Source organism: Plecotus auritus, assembly GCF_963455305.1.
Source record: "Plecotus auritus genome assembly, chromosome: 6".
Classification (NCBI taxonomy): Eukaryota; Metazoa; Chordata; class Mammalia; order Chiroptera; family Vespertilionidae; genus Plecotus; species Plecotus auritus.
In genome coordinates, this window is record NC_137773.1 from 119,132,265 (window position 1) to 119,150,531 (window position 18,267).

Consider the following 18,267-nt stretch of genomic DNA (forward strand, 5'->3'; position numbering starts at 1 on the left):
TGAACAAATTCCTATGCGCACTGTGGGCCTGGGACGAGTCAGCTGCTAAGCAGGACAGGCAGCGGCACCCGGCGGGCCGGATAAATGTCCTCCGCGGGCCGCATGTGGCCTGTGGGCCGTAGTTTGAGGGTGCCTGCCACACGAATGCATTTTTTTGCACAAGGGGTCACTCAGATAAAATTGTCATCAACAAGACTTTATCCCCTAACTTGACAATATGGAGACACTTCCCTTGTCCTTCCTGTGCCTGTTCCTGTAGAGATGCTACTACTTGCCGTGGACTTGGCACCATTCATTTCCACTATGCAGTGTGTACCACAAGTTGAGAGAGAACAACAGTACAGAGCTCACCTCTTGGAGCTTATAGTTTAGAGAAAATATGTGCTTGAAACATAAATGAAATGTGAAGGAAAGAAGGAAGGAGGGAGAGAGGAGTGAAGAAGAAGTGAAAGTGAAGGAAAGAGAAAGGAAGGAAGGCAGGAAGGAAGGGAAGGAGAGAGGGAGGGAGGGAGGGAGGGAGGGAGGGAGGGAGGGAGGGAGGGAGGGAGGGAGGGAAAAAGAGAAAAGAAAGGGGAAAGGAAGGGTGACGAGAACATTAATTCATTTATATATTTATTCATTTGTTTATAAACCATAGCTCTTTGCTAAGGGGCTGTTATGTATACGGCGCTCTTTCTCTCTTTTCAGTCTTTATTCTGTATTACATATGTCCTCCTTTTCCCCCCATTGACCCCTGTTAGCCTGCCGCCTCCCACCACCCTGCCGTCTGTGTCCAGGGGTTATGCATACATGCATACGAGTTCACTGGTTGATCTCTTCCCACCCGCCCTCTCTCTGGAATGGGAGGGACTGAGTCCTTTTGGAGGGGATGCTGGAATGGGGCGCGTCTGGCGTAGGAGGTAGGGATGCAGCCACCTGTGTTCCGTGCCCTGGTGGCAAGGCTGTGGCTAGTGAGCGGCGCTTCCCCTCTGCACGTGTACCTGTGTGTGTTTCTCTCTCGAGGAGGATTTGCCTAATAGAGGAGTACTTGTTTAAACTTCCTGTGGCTTTTCTCTCCTTTTCTATGCCACTAAGGTTCATAGAATCTCAGGACTTCATCTGTCCTTGCAGCCCCACTTAGTGCAAAAAGAACCATGAGCAAAACTTAACAAGAGCTGCGGGCACCCCGCACTGCCCGCAGCCTCCGGAGGCGCCCAGGACAGCCCCGCCCGCGGAGCCTCGCTGCCTGGGGCGCTGGCTGTCCTGGTTCCTCTCCTGTGCAGACATGCAGGTCCTCAGTGCGTACCTTGTAAGCTGCCCCTGTGTGGAGGCGGGTCCTCTTCATGCTTCTGTCCTTCCTAATTATGACCAGTTGTCCATTCTCTCACACCCCCTTGCTGACCAAAATACCTAGCCCCTGGACCCCTGCTCCTCAGCATTCTGCTGGTGGCTCCCAAACCCAGTTGTGGGCACTCACCCCCAAAAAACTGCAGAGGTCCATCACACGCACATCCCTGCGCCCAACCTCCAGGTAGGGAAAATCAAGGCCACTGGCTTGAGAGCATAGAAATACACAACCTCAACTCCAGACGCAGTGAGGTGTGGGAGCTGGTCAGTGCGGGACAGAGGGAAGCAGGCAGAGGGGATAGAAAGGGAGGAGTGCATTTTTGAGAGAGGAAATCGAGGAAAAGAAGAAAAACTCTTTCATCTCAAAGGGAGGGAGACCTAGCACCAGTGGGAACTGCCCAGCTGGGGTGAGTCCCAGTCCCAGTGTCACGGCTCAGGTGAATTCCCTGTGAATGTTTGCATGCTGTTCCCACCTCCCTGCCAAGCACCAGGCCACACACTATCCTTAAATATCCACCAGAATCCTTGTCTTATTTTAGAAGTGCTCTTATCCCCTTAGGCTGAGAAGGGGAGCCCTCTTTCAAAAAACCAACAAACATATTTTTATTGATTTCAGAGAGGAAGGGACAGGGAGAGAGAGATAGAAACATCAATGATGAGATAATCATCAATCGGCTGCCTCCTGCATGACCCACACTGGGGATCAAGCCCACAACCCAGGCATGTGCCCCGATCAGGAATTGAACCGTGACCTCCTGGTTCCCAGCTCCATGCTCAGCCACTGACACGCCTGTGGGCACGTAGCCCCTCCTCTCTGCTCCCTGCGCTGCGTGTCTTCTCTTTAATTCAGCAAACTATCAGATGTTTGCTGCTTCCAGGCCAGGACCTCCCTGGGCACTCAGAGAGTCCCATGCCTTACCGTGGTTCGTGTGAATGTTGGGGAAACTTTAAAAGGAATCTTAAAATCAGGTCATGGGTTGTTACACCATGTGCTAAAATGTGATGCATGCAGAGCCCCCAGATGCCATGGTAACTGGCTCCACCAAAGGCTTTCCTCCAGAGACAACAGTAGCAAAAGATCCCAGATGTAGGCTGCCGATTCCACAAATTAGGCCTCATGTTGGCCAGTCTCCATTCCTCATGAGGGATGAATGGCCACTGAAATTGATGAAAAGTAACCAGTTGCCATGTGAGCTGGACCTTTCTGTATGCATCTTCTCAAGACCAGACTGATTCGGCCTCAGAAGGCGTCTGCTGTCTCTGAGATACAAGCTTGCTTCCCAGTTTCCCTGGAATGCAACCTAAACATCACCAGTGGCTTCTCCCTGCACTGGTGCCGTCATAGCCCACCAGGGCACCTCACGCACAAAGCTGCTCTCTTTCCTGTCTCCTTTCCAAAGTGAGACCCACAGAAGCAGGAGAACGGCTTAGGAGGTAGGACCAGAAATTTGAAAGATGACTTTGGTGGGAGCAGGGCGGTGGAGAAAAGACTATGGATGGTCAAAGGAGAGGGAACGGTCACAAGGTCAAAGAACACACAGGTGTTTGGAGGTGAGGTGGGTTTAGAGCAGCTGTGGGCAAACTACGGCCCGCGGAGCCGAAAGACCGTACCCTTTTATGTAATGATGTTTACTTTGAATTTATATTAGTTCACACAAACACTCCATCCATGCTTTTGTTCCGGCCCTCCGGTCCAGTTTAAGAACCCATTGTGGCCCTCGAGTCAAAAAGTTTGCCCACCCCTGGTTTAGAGCCACAGTTCGATCCGGTGACTTCCATGGCATGACTTTCTCCTGGGCACAAATTGTTGATGTGTCACAGTCTGTGACCTGGAGAGGATCAGAATAAGGGCTTTTAAGTTGTTTCCCAAAGGCATTTTCCCTTCCTCTCTTTGTTCCCTGATTTATCATTGACAATGAGAATCATGTCCAAGGTCCTCGAGCTCTAAAATTCTATTTCTATTTTTTAAACTATTTTCCTGGTAGGTTTTTTTAATCCTCGCCTGAGGATATGTTTTTATTTATTTTTAGAGGGGGAGGGAGGGAAGGCAGAGACACAGAGAGAGAAACACCGATGTGAGAGACAAACACTGGGGGCCTCCTATACGTGCCTGACCAAACCCACGGCCTTTCAGTGCTCTGCACGGCACTCCAACCAGCTGAGCCCCAGCCGGGCTGCAAGTGTTATCCAGGACCTTAACTGAAAGCCAGAAAGTACCCAGAGGTGAGTGCCCTGCTGGTGTGACATGTGTGCCCGCAGTCATAGCCACCATGATGGTAGTTACTGTTATTGCCATTATTGTTAAAGAAACTGTAGAGTATTTCATTCCTGTTTCTCTTTGTTTAGGTGAAGTGTGGGCTAGAGAGGTGAAGTGATGCCCCCAATCACACTGTGAATAGACCAGGTCCCCTAGAGCCTGTGTCACGGGGAGGCCTGCGGCCTGGGCTCAGGGTTGATCAGACACCACGGAGGCCGCTGGGGCTGGAGAGGCCCAGAATGCCCTGTGTCACGCTGCTGGTGAGCCCCGCTTTGGAACTGTTTGGAAGCCGCGGAGCCTTCAGAGTGGGAAGCAGAGACTGAAGGATGTGCAGTCTGTCCAGTGTGGGCTTTGGAGTCTGTCCCTGAGTGCTGACCACACCCGCCCCAGCCCCCACAGCGCCCCCCACGAACTAGCCTGTAACTTCTCTCTACAGAAGAAGACAAAGCTTGGCTGCTCTTAAAGCTGGGTGTGGGAGAGAGAGGGCCTGTAGCTGTGCAGGAAAGAGAGCTGATGGAGAGCTGGAGGGCCCCAGATGTCTGCTGTGCCGCCCAGTGTGGAAGGCGGTTATCTGGGGGGATGCCCCCGCCTTGCATGACCTCCCGAGTAAGGGTCACTGTGGCGGGACCGGGTGCTCTTCATGAGCATTTACTCGGCGTCTACAGCCCTGTCAAGAGTGCTGCTTCCCAACTGCTTCTGCGGTTACAACTGCTGAGCTTCCTGTTCCGTCTGGGACAGTGGTTCTCAACCTTCCTAATGCCGCGACCCTTTAATACAGTTCCTCGTGTTGTGGTGACCCCCAACCATAAAATTATTTTCGTTGCTACTTCATAACTGTAATTTTGCTACTGTTATGAATCGTAATGTAAATATCTTTGTTTTCCGATGGTCTTAGGCGACCCTGTCGCGACCCACAGGTTGAGTACCGCTGCTGTAGAGCCTAAGACCATCGGAAAACACAGATATTTACATTACGATTCATAACAGTAGCAAAATTACAGTTATGAAGTAGCAACGAAAATAACTTTATGGTTGGGGGTCACCACAACACGAGGAACTGTATGAAAGGGTCGCGGCATTAGGATGGGTGAGAACCTCTGGTCTGGGAGATGCGTGTCTGAAATGGCCAGCAGGGCTCTGCAGGCCTCGGCTTCCCGGGCCCCCAAGCTAGAGCTTCCTGCAGGCTGGCCTGGCTCTGCTGCTGGAGCAGGTGAGGTGTGAGCCACTGCCTAACCAACCTCCAGGTTACTGCTTTCTCACTCAACCAAGGAGAGATGACAGCTCTCCACGCCCCCCTCCCATATGTGCATCTCATGAATGCCAGAGTCAGTTAAGATCCTGCATCATGAGACCTTAGGGACCACTGAAATGGGAACAGTGGCCCTTCACCGCCAAGAAGGTGTTTTATTGAAAAGGCGCCAACATGTTCTCCCTGGGGAGTGAATGATGGAGAAGGCAGGGCAGGGTGATCCGATTGGCACACTGGACCAGGTGCCTTTTCAGCTGGGAATGCCACCTGCCCCGCAGCGCCTCCTCCTCTCTAAAGCTCCTCATCTGTATATTCCCGTCCACAGCTCATTCCTGCCTTCTCTCTCTCCAGCTTTTAAAAGTTGTCTTGAAGACCTTGAGGGAGTTGAAATTACCGAATGCTGGCTGGTTTACCAGCAGAGGGCAGGCGTAATGAAGGTTTTGACAGGAGGGTGTGTCAGCCTAGGGTCACAGGAGGGTGGCCTTGCCCCGGAGGCAGACCTGGGAGCACCATTGGGAGGGCAAGTAGGGACACGCTCCCTGCGCCTCTTCGTCGCCTGCTGCACACGACAGGTCTCCGGAAAAGCTGACTTTTCTAAACAAAGGTGGCTAGTTGCCTTTACCTGATCCTCAGCGATTTCTACATATCAGGACTCACTCCTGACGGGCAGTGGTTCTCCTTTCGTGGCATCTGAAGGAGAAATCTCTCAGGAGACGTCCTTCCCTCAGGCGTGCACCTCTGAGAACTATGCACACTTCATTGCAATGAGCGTAACCTGTTGTAGAAGCAGTTCAGTCTGTTTTACATGATGGTGAGGCAAGGGATTACAGTGTTAGGAGAGGGATCTGTTACTGTTGATCAGATGCAGAGTTAGAACAAAATGTTGCCATTTTTCTTTTCCATATGTGACTTTGTTTACTAGTGGTGTTTTATGAATGTCTTTCCATTTAGAGTGAGAGGTTTGGAGCAGGGGAATTACATGTTTTCCATAGCTTACACATCTCTTCATAGATCATAAGGCACCTGAAGGTTGACAAGTCATGCCATCTATAAAAGCGTAATATGCAAATCGACCGAATGGCCGAATAGCTGAATGACCATCTGGACGACCATGCTGTGACACGCACTGGTGCCAGGCCAGCCAAGGCGGGTGCGATGCAATTGTTTGGGGGCCCTGCCATCACCCCATGATCACCCTGCAGAGAGAGGCCCAGGCTACCTGGCCTACAGCGCTGTGGTGGGTGGGTGGGGCCTCCCTCTATGGGGTGATTGATTGATAGGGGGGCTCCAGGACTGGGAAAGGGCCCAGGCCAGGCTGAGGGACCCCCCTCCCCCAAGTGTACGAATTTTGTGCACCGGGCCTCTACTGTAAATATAAATTAACTAGGCACTGACATTAGAAAATGTTGCATTAAGTGAGGGTGCTAATGGAAATTGGGAGAAAGTCATAAAGAGAAATTTAAACTCCTGTAGAAGAGGGAGAACTCACCCTGCCCCTTGACCAAACAGGCACAGAAGGAAAACAGCCTAATCAATAGCTTCATGGCCAACACAGACAACGGAAACATACACACAACCACTGGAGCACTACTGACTTCCCTCCCTCTATAGGAAGGATGTCCGGACTCGTGTTCCTCTTAAAATCGAGAAGGAACAGTGGCTCCTTGCAGACACATGCCCAAATCTTGGAAATGGGTATTGCTATTGCCCATCATTAACTCTAGTGGCTGCGGGTGGCAGTCCTGGCGAGGTGGGGGGGGGGGGGCTGCATTTGGTGTTCCCATTTCAGTGCTTTCTCTCTAACAATAGAAGACATTGGTCAGATTTCTTTAGGGTGTCGTTTCAGGCCATGTTCTGGGTACTGCACTATATTAATTGGAAAGGGAGAGGAAATAAGTGTCAACACAAGTGTTGTTTGGAAGAAGATGGAGAATTGAGTTAAGGTCTAAGGTCGTGGCCTCTCACCGTGCAGTTGATTTTCCGACCCAGCAGTTCATCCATTTTTATTTCACTGACTCTGGCAGATCAACTTTCCGGCAACAGAAACCAAACCGCGGTGTCTCCTATGAGGACACGCACCTGACTTATCTGGGCGGGTCTCGGCTCTCCGTGCTGCTGGAAGTATGCGAGCTGCTCCATTCCCGCGTCTTTCTTTCTCTGCTTATTTCCAAGCAGCTCCTGGCAAGGCAGCCTCTTGGGCCAGGCCTGTTGGGGCCTCCTCACCGCTGTGCGTGCCTGATGCGCAGGAACCCCGCCTGGCGCTCCCTCCTGACTCTTCCCTCATTCTCAGCTCAGATGGGCAGTAAAACCTTTCACCTTCGTCTGTGGTCAAAGCTAAAGCTCCTCAGAACCAAACATAACACACGATTTTAGTCCCAGGTGTGCTATTTGGTGGTTGGAGTTTGGGATGGGATCCTAGTAATCTGTTCTTATGTACATAGCCAGCTGCACAGTGGACTCATTCAGCAGCTGATAGGTTTCCTAATATGTGGTGTTTGAACAAGGGCTGTATCTGTTGTGAGTGTTCAGTTAGGATGTGGCATCAAAAATATTTTTAAGTACAGTACTTAGCATTTCCTTCACTCTCTTTTAAACAGTAGCCCCTCTACTCACTTTGTTATCATGGCCTCTCTTTTTCTGTAACTATTCAGTATCTGCTCCCCCATGGGACCTGTGGTGCTGGGTGTGAAAAAAAAATCACTTTGCCTTTCAGAACCTCAGTTTCCTGCTCTGTAAAATGGGATTGCAATTTCTATTCAAGTTTTGAAAGCAATTCTAAAGCCCTCCCCAAGTCAAATGCCTTCTTAATTTTTTGGCATTTGACCCAGCCTTTCCAAAAGGCCCTCGTGGTGCTAAGTGGTGTTAACTAAGTCTTAGAGGTGACTGAGTTTTAGCACTTCCTATTGATCTGCAGCGGTGGGAGAGTTGAGTCTCAGTGAGTCCCACCAAGGGCAAGAGGACCCACAAAGAAGGGGGTCCTGGGAATCCAGAATTCACCAAAGTGGCCTGGGCAGATACAGCTTCTCCAGGTTAATCACTGAGGGGATATTTCCTTGCCTAGAAGTAGTCTCTGAGTCACTATCCATGTTTGGAGAGAGGACAGGAAGGGCTCCAGGTGGCCTCAGCTTGCTACGCCACTTCCCTTACCATACTGTCACCTCCCCTTCTCCAACCAGCCATCCTCTAAGCACTACCCCCTAAGCAGCCTTCCCAGGCCTCCTGCTCCCACTGCTCCCCCCTCTCTGGTCCCATGTGCTTAAAGCCAGCAGCATGCCCTCGGTGCTTGTGTAACTGCCACATTGCATCACGCCAGTATTCTGTAGGAGACTCGCCTCCCAGCTGGGTCATAGGCGTCGCTGTTTGTTGTTTGCTGTTTATTTGTTTATTGTTGGTTTTGATGCTCCTGGAGGCTATTAGCGAATAAACACTGATCAGAAAACAAGGTAGTTAGTCCAACTTGTAAAAGCATGCATGAGTTTTATGGATGCCTCATGAAAAAATTTGTTTATTAAAAGAATGAATTGCTTATTCAAAATGCACCCCGATTTTGTTCAGACATTAAATCTCAAATAATTATAATACCCTTGAAAAAATCACGTGTGTATTTTGAAATGACCATTTCCACTTTCCGACTGTGCATTGGTTGAAGAGAACTTCCTATATTTTTACTTTCTGTCTGTGGGACTCTGCCAGTCCCTCCCAGTGGAGTGCCTTGTCTCTTTAAAAGTCAGAACTCTACAATTCATGGTAAATTTGGGCAGATTTAAGGTGTTCCCCACCCCATCCCCCCCAAAAAAGACCACCCTTGGTTCTCTATTGAATATTCATGAGAGGGTGGGGTTAAATTTTCCTGACCTGAAAAATTCCATTAATAAATTTGTTATCTGACACAGGAACACTTTAGGGTGGAGAGTGGTTGTGCTGGACTAATTTAACATCGGATCATGAGCTGACAGTCAATGGCTGCTTTTGTCTCTTTTGCAGCCAGATTAGTGGGGGATTGTCTGCTGACCTCATTGAAATTCAGGCATTGGCTTGATTGGAAATTTTACCAATATGCTTTTTGGGTGTAGTAATTTTAATTTTAACACCTAAGATGGAAAAATACTTTGAAGTAAACCTGGCATTACTGGGTTAGGGTTTGTGGCTTTCTTAATTGAAGGAAAATAAGTAATTATTGATGCCACTACTCTTTTTCCTTGAGTATTTTGAGAAAAATAATAAAAATTATTTGCTTGTGTTTTAGGTCTAGGCCAAGGAGTTTCCCCCACAGTTACAGATGTAAATGGAGGGTGATTTCTAGAGCAGCCCAGATGGACCCACGTGGCCTGACACCTACGTTGTGCCTCCTGAGCCAACAGCATATTTGTGACTTTGAAAGCCCAAGTCCTCTGATTTAAATGGCATTAAAGACTAGCGGCTGTTTCTGATAGAGGCCATGTTAAAGTGTTTGTACAGAGTAGCTTTCGTTGTTGCTGTTGTATAAATAAGAAAGGAATTTAAGGAATTATTTAAGGGACCTGTCAGTTGCTTTTTGTCACAGCTGCCCTTGTGGAGGGGAAGTCACTCGGTTTAGCGAAGGAGGCAGCTGGTGGCCGCACTTCCCGGCCGGGCTCTGTGCGGCACCGCGCGCTTGGGGAGCCCAACGCCCGGAGGAGGGCGGGCGGGAGGCCCGGCCCGAGAGCCGGTCCACGTGAAGCGAAAGTTCTCTGAAGGCCGCGTGGAGGGAAGCGCCGCTTGAGCCCGCACTCTCCCGGTCTAAGCAGTTTCTTTGGGGAGCGGCGTGCGCCCGACGCTGAGTCCCCACCGGGTCCCCCTGGAAGGTTTCCAAGACGCACAAACACGCAACCCTGCCGAGAGCCCGGCGGCAGCCCGGGCGGTGGGGACGCGCGTGCCGGCCTGGGCGCCCGCAGAGCTGCCCGGCGGGCTGAGCGCCAGTGAGTGGGGCCGCCAGGCGAGGCTCACCTGCCGGGCCGGGCGCGGGGCGGCGCGGGGCCCATTGTGTGGGAGGGCGGGCGCGGCGGCGGCAGGCGGGCTGTGATTGGCGGAGCGGGCGGGGCGGGGGCCGGCGCGGCGCGGGTGGCAGCCCGCGAGCCGAGCGCCCGCGCGTGCAGTGCGCCGCGCCGAGGCCGTCGGACCTTCGCCCGCCCGCCCGGCCCCCGCCCCGCCTGCGCCCGCGCCCGCGCCGGCTCCGCGCGCCCGGCGGCTACATGGACAGTGTCAGGTGGGTCCCCGGGCCGCTCTGCGCCGCGCTCCCGCCGCCTCCGGGCGCTTCCCGGGGCCTCGCTGCGGCGGCCGCGCAGCGCCCCGGTGTCGGAGTTGAGCCTCTAAGCGCCGACACTTGAGGTCACCAACTTGGCGGGAGTTGCGCGGTGGAAGCGGAGGCGGGAACAGGGTGGGGGGGCACAGGCCTTGGCGTCCTGGGGACGCCCCCTCTCCTGCTCCCGTTTCGGTGCGGGGTGGGTGCCGCTGAGTTGGAGGAAGTCTGCCGCGCGGCTCTCGCGCCCCTGTTCTTTCCGATTCCTCCCCTGCCGGTCTGGCCTGGGCGCAGCCACTTTGGTAAAGCCCCCGCCATCCATCCCTGCGTTCGGGGAGGATTGGGGTGTGAGCTGTGTCCCTTCAGAGCGTGTGAAATACGCCAGGCGCCTTCGTCCGAGTGCAAAGGGATAGCTGTTTCTCGCGCTGAGAGTTTGTTTCTGGGGCTGCCCGGGCTGTTTTCGGCGCAGCTCTGAGATGGAAGGAGCTCACGGCCAGGGAAGGGGCGGAGGAGGGAGGAATAAAGCCCCGCCGCGAAGCCGCGGAGAGGGCACCCGGCAGTTGGGGCGTCTCAGCCGCCGTCGCTACTTTGCCGGTAATAAGTCTTGAGCGGCTGCGAGTGAGGACCGGCGGCTGACCGGGTTGGCCCTCTCCATCCCGCGGGGCAAACTCAGCTGTCAAACCGCCTGGGGACGGTCAGTGGGAAGGAGACTGCCCCCCGCCCAAGCGTTGTGCTGGGAAGAAGGGAAGCTGTAGGAAGTGGGTGGTAAAGTTTTCGAGCAAAGTACATATGGACTCTTCCTCTTTGGGATTAACTCCTTCAAGGCCTGCCAGTTATAAGTAAAATATTAATAATTTTATATTCCTGTCCACACAGACCAAATATTCTAATCAAGCCAACTTAAAAATGTAAATCATCTAATTTCCATAGATTCCAACATTCTGAAAGTGACACATATCTGGGGGAAATTAAGCCTGATAACAGGAAATGTGAATCATACTATCAATGACTAATCTGCTTAAGGAAAAAAAATGTTACATTTATTTTATCATTAGGAAGTTGGTGTTAAAGAAGCCATTTTAAAAAAACCAAGTGAAGTTTTTACTTTAGAAGCAGCCCTATATTGCTTTTCTTGTTGTTGATTTGTTTGTTTGTTTTGTAATAACATTTTCAAGAGGACTGTGTGTGTGCAGTCAAAGGTAGTGTATGCGGTAAAGTGTTCAAGCGAGGATGTCATTGTCAAAGCCCTCAAACACGATCACTGTAAGACTTTAGTTTTGGATTTGACGTGTTGCTGCTGCTGTTGTTTAAAAGAATATTTCTTGAATGTTGACTCACACCAAGTAAACTAAATGAAGACCGAAGCAGATTCTCCAAATTGGTACCCTTTGCATACAGTGAAAGAATCTGCTTCTGTCTTATGGGATTCTTTGTTGCTGCCTGACACATTTCAGTGAAAATTGTGTAAAAATGAAACCAAAATACAGACTGCCTACCCAGAGACCCGACTGACTGACTCTGGGACTTGATAGAGCTGAACTGAGAAGGGAGCGGCTGACACTTGATAATCAAAGTTGATTTATTGTTCATTAGTACTGCATTAGCCTTTCAGGCAAGGCACTTATTTGTGTAGTGGCCTGTCAAGAGCCAGACTGCAAGCACCTGTCATTTCTAAGGCATGAGATAAGCAACAAATATTAATCTGATGCAAATGAAAATACGTGAAGGGCCACATGATTATACATTTTTTCTTTACCAATCTCTAAGGAGAAAACTATTTTAAAGACTTCTTTTATACTAAGGGCTACTTATAGAGTGAAAGCAATGGGCTTTATATTCTCTTATTTGCCCTAAGAACTTGCTTTTCTACCTATATGTGCTGGTCATCTGATGAAAAGTTGGTGAGTAAAGGAAATGAGAAACATAGTATGTCAGTTATTTACTTGGAGTAATTCAAGAAAGGCAGGCTTCCTGTTTGTGTTGTATTTTAACATAAACATATTTCATTAAATAAAACTCCTAAGCATGGGCTGATTATTGAAAATGTGATGACATCACAGCTCAGCTATGATCATGTCGGATAATAATGTCAAGTGCATTTTCTGCAATGTGTTTCACTCTCGATTTTTTTCTTCCCTCCTTCGAAGGGAATGATCTCATGACATAAAATAGAAAACAACTGAAGTGTCAAAATAAAACAAAATTGGTGAACTTTTTTGTCTGCAGCCATAGAAACGCAGATTAACTCATATTTTTCCAGAAGATGGACTGGAAACATTTTACATGAGGGTATATAGTGTATTGTCTTCTCAGAATTTTCATTTGACAGGGATTTTAGAGGCTGTGATCTTAATTAAATCTCAACTAGCTGAAATAATGCATCTAAAGGCATGCAGTGTTGCGTAACCTTGCTCAGTTGGTAAACCATAAATCATCAGAAAGCTTGTGATAGGAATGGTTGGCTTGAATTTTTTTTTTCAGTTAAGTGTACCTCAAAAAACAAAACCCTGCCATCGCTGCTTTGTATTTGCACATTGTCAGGAGCTGTCATTTGAAAGATAAACTCTTTCAAGACACTGGCCAGTTATACAACTTTCCAGCCAGCCTCCACACATTTGCAAGATACAGAAAAATTAAAATCCAGATTAATTAAAAGCAGTGAAATTCCAGATTATTCTGGGCTAATGTGGCAGAAGTGTGTTTGAGTTAACTGTATTTCTGAAACAATCAGGAGAGAACATTGTAACCAGCTTCTCAGCTTGATATAAAATTTGAGTAAAATTTGAATTGGCAAAAAGAAGGTTGGAGAAATTAATTTTATTATGTAGTTTAGTTGTAGATGAACACCACTAAAAAGAAACCTAAAACTATGTTCTTAGTAACTGGGCAAGTATAATAGCCAAGTAGAATCCACTTCAGGTCGTTCTTTACGAAGGTAAGCGAGGGATAATGCAGCAACAGATGATGAGAGAAGGTTCAGGTAAATACATACATAAGTAGAGCCTGTGCATGTTAAAATATGAATTCCATGACAAGACGTTATAATCATTAAATGGCTGCTAACGAGTCCAGGTTTTACAAATTCTAGTGCTTGTAAATACTGGGTTATTTACCTTTCGTGCCTTTAAACATGTTTTTAACTGCTGCATTTGTGGTTCACATGCATTCTCCAGTAGGAGAGGCTGTATAAAAACTGAGCTATTCTGTGATACATTGATTTTATATCTCTGTACACATTATTTGCTACGAGTCTAGGAGTTATGTTCTGAAGATCTGTAGATCTCTCAGGGCAAAGGGGTGTAGTTTTATGTGTACCTACATGGCTAGATTGGGGTAGTCTTAGCTCCCTAAGCTAAATTTGTTTTTGTTTAGTGTGAAAGGTTCCTTTTCTTGGAAGCGGTGTGATATTTCTGGGCATTTGTTTTACTCATTTAAGAGTGTGCAGTACGTTTTTTTCCTCCTCATAAAATTCAGCTTTATTTTATTTAAGAAAAAAGAAAGCTCGGGTACCTCTTAGCTAAACAGTCCTCTGCAGAATTATTTGGAAAGAGGTAAACTGAGCCTCTACTTCAGGATTGTAGGAATAATCTTCTTTGAGTCCCTCTTCCAACCTGGCAGTTGTTTGAAGAGACATTACTTTAGAAGGAGAAAAATGAAGAGCAAACACATGCATCGTGCCTCATTTTCAAACCCCGTTAAAAAAGCATGAAGAAGCGGGCTAAGTGTTGTGGTGCACTTTTTTTTAGAATACCTTGGTATCATGTTATAATTTTTAAGTTTTATCTTGCCCTCAAATCTGAGACATCATTGTTCAAATAACAGAACAAGGTAAATCAACAACATCAAAAAGGTCGGCTTCTCTGATTTCTCAAGGGCTTGTTATTTTGTACTTCCCAATTCTATTTGATGTCTTGACAAAACAAGATGACACAGGGGAGAATACATTAAATTTTGATTTTTTTTTTTTCATCTAACCTGTTACAGTTGTGGCAGCTTAATTTCTGATACTTTGTCCTGAAGATAGCTTTTTGTGAAATTACTCTTAATTGTCACACTGCTTCATGAGACGTGTCCTCACAGCTTTCCCATTTGCCTGGATTTTACTAAGTATTTTTGAACATATTTTGACCTTTAACACATTGGGAGCTTTTGGTTGGGCTTTGTCTTCATTAGAAATAAATCAGTGAATGGTGAGATTGTCAAAGAAGCAACTGATGTTTTCTCATTAGAATCTAATTTGCACCCCTTAGCTTAACTGTAATGTATAAGGTGAAGGTGTTGGGAATATGTGTGAGAAACTGCACAATTTGAGAAACTGAAGTTGTAATTCTAAAAAAAAAAGTTGTAATTCTAAAAAAGAAAAAGGCCTTATTCAATTTTGGAATTATCTAATTTTGGCCTACCTACATGCTTCAGTCCAGCTATAGTACCTCTTCTGCCTCAGTGATGTGGGGGAAATAGGTGTTTGCAGTTCAGCTCCCTCTGATATTGTCTCTGCTGGTTAAAACATGAAGAAAGCAGAGCTATATATTTAATTCTCAGTCTTAGAAAAATCTTTTATTGACAAAAAATAAACATTTTATTTTTCTGCATTTAATAGCATCCTTTGATTTACAGCCATATCTACAAGTTAGGCTTCATTCTGATCGTGTATGTGTCTCAAATAGGATTGAGACTTATTTAGCCAGGGCCTCATTCTCTGCTCTTCCAGTCCTCAGAATCTGGATAGCATCGTTCCTGTGGTTCTCTGAGCTACTTTGGAATATTTCTCCCTTCCTATTTGCAGCACTTAAATATAATTTTTGTTATTAATATGAAATGCCATGGCAGCTTTGATTCACATGTACTGAAATTTTTCCATCCCCCCTACAGGAGGAAGAGATTGAGGTAGGAAAAAGTCTTCATTTTTCTTGATTTAAATAATAATAATAATATTAGGTTGGAAACATCTGTGCTTATTGGATGATTATTTTCATGTTTAACAATTGCTAATGGGAGAAGTGATTTAATTTATGTAAACTTTACATTTTTATGCAAATGAAGCTGATATTTATTGGAGCTAAGACAATTCTGCTGGCACTTAGTGAGTAACCTTGTGTGCACAGGGATGCTAGAGGACAGCAGTGTAAACAAACAGGAATTTCTGCTCCTCTTTAAAATTTAAAGCCAAAAGCAGAGCTGGGAGAGCTTTGCTGGAGATTGCTTGTTAAGGTTGATAACCTGAAGAACTCCTGACTGGCAGGCGAGTTGACCACCCAACCCTTCCTGAAAGAAAGATAGCCTTTCTTGATAGGTTACAATAAACAACATGGCAAAAAATGAAATGCTAATTGCATTTTAAAGAGGCCTTTTTTCTAAAATTTTAATAGGTAGTTGTATTGTTACTGAGAGAACAGTTATGCTAATGACTCACTGCTTAGCCGATTTTGCATTAATATAACAACCATTACCTGCCTTCATGCTTCCTACAGTATTGTGGCAAAATAGCTGAGTCTAAAGGAGTTATACAAAAAGCAGAATTCTATAATGAAACAGAATTATACTTCCCACATGAATAGTAGGCTTTTTTATTTTTTTAAGACTGAAATATTATGTCAGAAATGTATTTTCTTTCCTCTATGATACAGGTACCTTAGCATGGTATCTCCGTGTGTGTGTGTGTGTGTGTGTGTGTGTGTGTGTGTGCGCGCGCGCGCTTTCTGGATATCATGAGGAATAGATAGAAGCTTCCTAACTTTTCTGTTTGACAACATGCCAGTTGTAGTCATTGGCTTATTAATTATGAAAACTGTTGTCTTTCTCAGGACAGTGATGGTGTTTCTTCTACATAGGCTTCTTCTATTGTGTATGGCTTTGTAAAATTCGGCATAGTTCTTTTTTCCTGTGTGTATGTGTGTGTGTTTAGCGGAGCCATTTTCTTTGGTTCTGTTTTGATATTCTGGAGCCTTCTAATTTGATTTGCTCTGGTTGTTTGATGAACCAGTGCCTAACCTGGTCAGTTAACATCCAAACTCAACCTGAGGTCTCTATGGCACTCCAGTTTCCTGGGACATATGTGTGGTAAAAGGCCAGAGATTAAAAATAGTTTCTAAATTATTAATCCAGATAATTGAAATAACTGTACTTAAAATGTTTTATCTTCTCATTTTTATTATTTTTACACATAGCAATTATGAGAAGAAGTTGACAAACCCATTTATGTGTGTATACTGGGCAGTATTTCCTTGTAGATAAATGAATGTAAACTAAAGAGAAAGCAAAAAAATGATAAAGTGTGATTTTCAGTATTTATGTTGTGTCTTCTCCCCTCCCACCCAATTCCTCCAATTGTCTCCAAGATTAAAAATAAGTATTGTTTCTATGGGTGTTTTTATTTGTTAGCTTTTAAGATTTTTTCCCCCTTCCCATCACATGCCATGCCCCTTAGGAATAAAAGAAAATAATAATACAAGTCATTTATCAGTCTCCCAGCTTTCAGGTGACACGAAGGCGTTTTGAAGGAAAGCAGATCTGCACCAGGCAGCACTCACACAGCCGTGGAGGAGTGTTTAGCAGCACTTGTTTGTGCTGACAACGTTTTGCCACTTGCTGGCATTCAGGTGGCAACATGCCCATACCAGCAGCGTCCCATGGCCCAAGCTCAGCTGTGTTTCTGCCACTCGGGCAGGTTTATGCACACCTGGGGTCGGCCACTCCCAGTTGGTATCAGTCAACAGTGTATCACAGAGTGTGTGTGTGGTGTGTGTGTGTGTGTGGTGTGTGGTGTGTGTGTGTGTGTGTGTGTGTGTGTGTGTGTGTGTGTGTGAAATTCGGTTTTGTATGCTAGCATTCTTTAAATGTCTGCCACAAGTTTAATTTGCATTTCTGATCCCTGAAGGCAGCTAGACAGAATCATTCTAGTTCTTCATAAATTTCCTTCTATGATTCATTGTTAACTCAGAAAACATACTCATTTCTAGATACTCAAACAGTTAAGGTAGTTACAGTATCGCAGACATAATCGTTTTTCATTATATTTAAATTGTCATTTGAAAAAGAAATAGGTTGAACTCCCAGTTAAGGCATGAGCCTTGTAGCACACAAAAAAACATCAGAAATTACTGTGTGTTTTTCTCAAGGAGGGTAAGGGAGATGGCATAGAATTAGGGGCCAAAAGTTTTAGTTTTGACTTAATACTCTCAAAGAGGGGCCCATTAATATTAGAACACTGTAGTTAAAAACTCACATGACTGTTTTAAATACTATTGATTTAAACCACTAGCTAGGTTTTATGAATCAAAGTGTAATTTCTGAGATTTGACCATATTTCTCAATGCTAAAGCACTCTCTCTTGTGTGCCTTTAGCTGCTTTCCAGACATTCAACACAGGATTAAATGATAGCAGTTACAGTGATCAATAGGTTAAGAAGGTACAATCCCTCTTGCTGCTAATGACCTCAGTAGTAATGGGCAATAAAGTGTGGGCTCTAATAGCCTCTCGCTGGTGCTGCATGCCCTTTGATTCCTTATGTTAGTAGGGACTGGCTACACGAAAAACTTGGACGTTGGGAGTTAAGGGAGTGGATATCTAGGCTATAATTTTTAACTATTTAAAGCCTTAAACTGTGCCTCGGTTCCCCCCACCCCCCAGCTTTTCCACCCAATAATGCTTTCTGTCCATTTGGGTATGTTTGCTAAAGCTTTCCTTAACCAATTTTCATGACATGTTGGAACTTTGGGGAAAGGAAATCTCAGTTTTAACACATTTATAAATAAGCTCAAGTCCACTTTGGAGGCTCAGAGCTAACTGGTGTTAAATGTGGTTTCAGATATAAAAACAGAGGTAGGGCCATCCGGCTCTGAGAGCCACTTGTGATGATTCAGACCCATCCGAAGGCTGGGGAGGAACACTCAGGCTTCTTCCCTCTTTTTCCTTTGGCTATGCCTGCTGCTTTCAGCATTTTAAGACTCATCAGCACCTCCATCGAATGTCCAAAGGGAAAAAGGAGAGACCCAAGTTCCCTTTTTTGTTCTGTAACACAAATACAAAAATGGAATAAATAACTATGGGAAGAGTTAAACTATTGGCTGTATGTAAGGGTTTTAAAATTATCTTTATATATGTCAGCCCTCTTTTAACTTTTTAAATTGATTTTATTGAAGTATAATTTACATACTATAAATAAAATAAACTCATTT

At 46.1% G+C, this 18,267-nt stretch overlaps 1 protein-coding gene across 4 annotated transcripts in view; it reads left to right on the forward strand.

Annotated features, from left to right (window-relative positions):
* FOXP1 (forkhead box P1) overlaps window positions 1-18,267 on the forward strand; it is a 560,454-nt gene that overhangs the window by 449,729 nt on the left and 92,458 nt on the right. Inside the window, exon 1 of one of the 4 annotated variants that reach the window (XM_080676553.1) lies at window positions 9,906-10,056. The exons of 1 other annotated variant lie outside the window; for it this stretch is intronic. The gene's annotated coding sequence lies outside the window, so the exon portion shown is untranslated. Of the gene's footprint in view, window positions 1-9,905; window positions 10,057-18,267 lie in introns of those variants that run through there. 2 more of the 4 variants (XM_080676554.1, XM_080676552.1) reach the window with 2 other exon arrangements.